The following is a 5,307-nucleotide window of genomic DNA, read 5'->3' as shown; positions in this document are numbered from 1 at the left end:
TATTATTATTATTATTATTATTATTATTAATTGGATTTAATATACCGCCCTATCCCAGAAGGGCTCAAGGCAGTGAACAGTATAAAATCATATATAAAACATACAATTTAAAACAGTTACATTCTAAAATGGCCACCCACGAAACCCATATACAACCCTCCCCAGAAAAAAGGAATGGGTCCCAATGATGTTAGGGGACCCTGTAGGCAGAGGGGTGGGGGTGGGGGCGGAGGCACTATCAGCGTCTGGTCTCTCCAAAGCCCCGGTGGAACAGTTCGGTCTTACAGGCCCTGCGGAACTCTCCAAGGTCCCGCAGGGCCCGGACAGCTGGTGGTAGCCAGGCCGGCGCCAGAGCCGTAAAGGCTTGTGCATGCATTGATATTGTTACTTACGAGTCAAATCTTGTCACTCAAGTGGAAGGTATCTGTTTTTGAAACAGTTGTTTCAGCCTGGTTGGTACATACTGTCTCTTGTTTACCCTGTGGTTGTGTACCTTCCCCTTTTGCTCATTATGGTGCTCTGTCCGCCTGACATCACAGAGTTATTGTGAAAATGAAGGAAAGGAGAGCGACAGGCATTGTCCTGAGCGCCTTGGAGGAAGTGGATTAACTGTGTATGGGGTTTTTTTTTGGGGGGGGGTGCATTATTGACTGATTTCTGTAGCACACCATTTCTGTGTTGCACATTAAAAGACAACATTGGGGTTTGTGCAGCGTCTTCCCCTTCAGCTTTCCTCTGTCCACCTGGCAGGGACAGCCATCGTCATCCTTTTTTAGCCGAGCTTGGCCTTTACAAAAAAGCAGCCCACCAGAGCCTCTCCAGGGTTCGTGTCCCCTCGGCTGCCTGCCTGGCCCAGAGATTACGCTTGCAGCGTAGTGATCTGCCTCCCTCTTGTGGCACAGCTGTGTAAAAACAACTTCCATTTTGAGGGGGAAGCAGAGTTCGTACAGAGGGCCTACAAGAGGGAGAGCGGATATTATTTTTGCAGAGAAAGCACAAACAAAAGAGTCAGAGAGGCCTGGTACTCCAGCGGAAAGGTTTCCTCCTCTTCCGGAATCCCTTTCTGGATCATGTAGGTGTTTAGGTGGTCAAAATGTAGGCTGCAGGAGTCATAAATAAGCCAGAAGGGGCATGTTCATTTCTCTTTGCTGCAGCCCCTTGTATTTGTCTTAACAGCCAGTTGAGAGAAGAGGACCACAGCAGTTCTTCAGTTTTATGGTGCACTTTCACGCAGTAGTTTTGGCCCCATGTGCACCCATGGAAGTCGTAATTTGGCTTTGTATCCTTCTAATTGAGTCCCCTCCCCCTTAGCATAACGTGGGCGTGCTAGAATAGCAGCCTGGTGGCAAATCTCTACATTCTGTTAAAATAGAAGAGCTCCTCATATAAATTATTTTTATTTTATACAAGCCTGCCACAAATTAAATTAAAATCACCCAATGCTAGAACCAAGCGTTCCCCCTTTCTTCTCTTATGGCAAAAGCTAAATTGCAGAGCAAAACATTGTTTGGTTGAGGTTTCCCTCTTGCCCGTCTCTAACGTCCTACTTGGTAAGGACAGCAGAGGTGAGTTTCTGTGTTTCTTTGCTTGAGGTTTCAATTAGCAAATTTTGATGTGCAAACCTACCATCAAGCTGGCTTGATGTGCAAACCTACCTGGCTTGATGTGCAAACCTACCATCAAGCTGGCTTGATGTGGTAGGTCTAGACTTGTTCTATGAATCACAGAAGTTTCAGTTCAGCAGCCAGCCTGCCCTGCTTTTTTAAAAACCTCCACTTAAGAAATTCCAGCACAGCATTTCTATACTTGCTATGTTCTTGTTAACTGTTTCCACAAGTTGGTCACTCTACCACAGTGGTGGCGAACCTTTGGCACTCCAGATGTTATGGACTACAATTTCCATCAGCTCCTGCCAGCATGGCCTGCCAGCAGGGGCTGATGGGAACTGTAGTCCATAACATCTGGAGTGCCAAAGGTTCGCCACCACAGCTCTACCATATGCCTTTCTGCAGGGACCAGCGTCTAGGGCGCCGCCCACCTCAGCTACCCTGCTCCACGGGGAGTTTGGAGAAGAGGTACAGTTGAGGAGAGGCGTGCAGTGTGCCCTCCCACAAGATCATCGAAAGTGGTGCCCGGGGCTCCATGCACCCTCCCCCCCCCCAGCTACACCACTTCTTTTCTGCACATACCTAATATCTCCAGCCTTTTCCCTGTCAGCGTCATGCATGCCTGTTAAGAAGAAGAAGAGTTTGGATTTATATCCCCCCTTTCTCTCCTGCAGGAGACTCAAAGGGGCTTACAATCTCCTTGCCCTTCCCCCCTCACAACAAACACCCTGTGAGGTGGGTGGGGCTGAGAGAGCTCCGAGAAGCTGTGACTAGCCCAAGGTCACCCAGCTGGCGTGTGTGGGAGTGTACAGGCCCAACTGAATTCCCCAGATAAGCCTCCACAGCTCAGGCGGCAGAGCTGGGAATCAAACCCGGTTCCTCCAGATTAGATACACGAGCTCTTAACCTCCTACACCACTGCTGCTCCTTAACACCGATAAGTCTCGGGTGGCACAAAACGTTTGGTGGTGCTTGGATTAGCACCTCATTGGGCATGGCCTCTCTCTCCCTGTCAACTGAGATTTCAGCTGCAACCTGGGCGTGAGCAAGGAAGGGTTCAGAGAAAACGTTCTAGCTTTTGCAAAAGTGGTAAAATTCTGCAGTGTTATTTTTTTTTCAGGCACAGATTGATGGCAGGACAGGCATGTTCCAGGCCAAAATACAGTTCATGGCTGCCCAAAGAGAATAAGTCTCCGTACACACAGGTGCATATATGCTGGGAACACAGCGAGCGTTTTCCCCAGGACCCCTGGGGCTCAGCATGTCATTGGGTTAACAGCTTAATCTGCAAAGCAAATGAGGTAGAGACAATTCCATTAAGGTAGTGGCTTTCCCCCTGGCATCCCATCCTTCCCCAGCACCCTGCCTCTCCCAGGCCTTAGAAGGCACAGCACCGGTTCTGCACTAACCCAGGCCCTGCAGTGCTCCCAGCACGGCTGTCACCAGCTTCCTGCCTCCACCTTTGGCGTGGCGTCCCTCTTGCTGGGCTTAGCCTGCTCCAGGCTGGACTCAAATCACTGCCTGTTGTAGCGTAACCTGATCTCTTGTGGGGGAGGGGGCATTTCACAGGATGAAAAAGGGGCGGGGGGGGGGGGCTTTTCTGCTTTCTGGCAAAACTTGTACATTTCAGTCACGTTGGTTAGAAACATCAAGAATTCGACAGGGCTCCGCAGGTAACTGTAAGGAAAAACTCTGCCATCTCAAGGTGGCAAACAGAACACAACTCCTGGCACTGAAGCAACAAACAGCTCTGGATGACTGAGCATGACCATCACTGGCTATCACACCTTGATACCTTCCATGACCCTTTTACAACAGTAGGTTAAGTCCTCCTAAAGCAGTGATGGCGAACCTTTTCAAGACCCAAATTGCAACCCAAAACCCACTTATTTATCGCAAAGTGCCAACATGACAATTTAATCTGAATACTGAGATTTAAGTTTAGAAAAAACGGTTTGCTCCAAGGTGCACCTTACTCAGGAGTAAGCTTGATGAAGCAACCGTGGAACACTTTGAATGGGTGAATCACGACCCTAGGAGGGTTTACTCAAAAGCAAGGCCAGCCTAGATATGTGTGTGTGTGTGTGGGGGGGGTGATTTTCTGCTCCCCCTACATGACAAACTCTGTGCACGCGTGCCCACAGAGAGGGCTTTGAGTGCCACCTCAGGCATGCGTGCCATATGTTCGCCACCACTGTCCTAAAGTGACATTTGATGAGATGGATGCTACCCTGTTTCCCCGAATATAAGACATCCCCGGAAAATAAGACGTAGTAGAGGTTTTGCTGAAGTGCGAAATATAAGGCATCCCCCAAAAGTAAGACGTAGCAAAGTTTTTGTTTGGAAGCATGCCTGACGAACAGAATACAGAAATATAAGACATCCCCTGAAAATAAGACATAGTGCATCTTTGGGAGCAAAAATTAATATAAGACACTGTCTTATATTCGGGGAAACACGGTATGCTTCTTACTTGAAAACTGCTCTGCTTAAAGGGGTCAGGGAGTGCGCAGGGGGAATCAAGCTAGGGAGCTATCTCTTCCCCTTGGGAATAGCCGACGGCGGCAAGAGGCAACCATCCTGCCGATCAGGGCAGATGGGGAATACCTCTTGCCAGGAGCATCCGCCCGGCAGAGCCCCACGGTGGAGCAAAGCTCCAGTATGGGGCATCTGCCCGCGGGAGCTTCCCCATGATGCAGATACGATCAGATCAAGACCCCTTGCCATGCCTCACGCTTCTGCTTGATTAATAAAATGGCTATGGCCAATTGATTTACCCCAGCAAAAGGAGAGGTGTGGTTATTGGGAGAGGGCTTCGCACAGGAGGTTCCACCCTCGGACAGCAAAGACAGCTGTGAATCACCCTGGGCTGCAGTTGCCGCTCGGGGTGGGTAGGCGAAGCTAAGCTGACCGTTTCTGCCCAAGTAAGGGCGGAAGCAGAGCCCTGGCCATGTTAAGCCAGGGCAGACGTCACTGGAAGTGGGTGGGCTGGCCCGAGCCTTTAAAGGACCAAGCCCGGTTAGGTCAGGTCCACAAACAGGGGTGCTTGAAATTGTGTGCTCTTGCTCCCTCCAAGCATGCTGATTTATGAAGCCGTTCACACAACTGTTCTCTTTAAAAAATGCTAAAGATAAGGCTAAGATAAGGCTTTAAAACAGGGGTCCCCAAACTACGGCCCAGGGGCCAAATGTGGCCCCCTGAAGGCATTTATCCGGCCCGCCAGGCATGGCAGCGATGGCTCCATTCATGTGCAGTGGGGGCTCGAGGGAGAGGAGGAACCGGCCCCAATGCCTGTTGATTGCAGTTACATGATGGCACCCCCAAATCTCCATGAATTTTCTGACCCAGAGTTGGAAACCTTACATGTGGCAACGCCTGCTCCGCCCTTCCCTCTCAGCTACTCCATGTGTTGCTCTCATGCTTTCTGTTCCGCCTCACTCCCATTGGCATCAGCCAGGCTGGCGAATTGCTCGCTGGCTTCTAGGGAGGAAAGAACCCAGGAAGATACCTGATCCTGGGTTAGGTGGAATGCTTCATTGGGAAAGTTCTGCTTTTTTTTTTTTTACAGGGGAAGGTATTCCACAGCCTCCCCAACAATATTTGGAGCCCACCCTGTACTTGACATACTTTGGTCACTGTTCTAAAAATAGACCATGACAGAAAGGCTGAAAGGTGAAATCAAACATTTTACAATCATTTG

At 49.7% G+C, this 5,307-nt stretch overlaps 1 long non-coding RNA gene across 1 annotated transcript; it reads right to left on the bottom strand.

Annotated features, from left to right (window-relative positions):
• Window positions 1–1,384: 1,384 nt before the first annotated feature.
• LOC125429726 lies at window positions 1,385–2,349 on the bottom strand. Its single transcript, XR_007244036.1, has 2 exons — window positions 1,996–2,349; window positions 1,385–1,866 (listed from the first exon to the last, which is right to left on the bottom strand). It is a non-coding gene; the product is annotated as an uncharacterized LOC125429726 (long non-coding RNA).
• Between the last annotated feature and the right edge of the window lie 2,958 nt (window positions 2,350–5,307).

Source organism: Sphaerodactylus townsendi, linkage group LG03 (assembly GCF_021028975.2).
Source record: "Sphaerodactylus townsendi isolate TG3544 linkage group LG03, MPM_Stown_v2.3, whole genome shotgun sequence".
In the NCBI taxonomy this organism is placed as follows: Eukaryota; Metazoa; Chordata; class Lepidosauria; order Squamata; family Sphaerodactylidae; genus Sphaerodactylus; species Sphaerodactylus townsendi.
The sequence above is the reverse complement of the archived record's forward strand: the minus strand, read 5'-3'. Positions and strand labels throughout refer to the sequence as shown.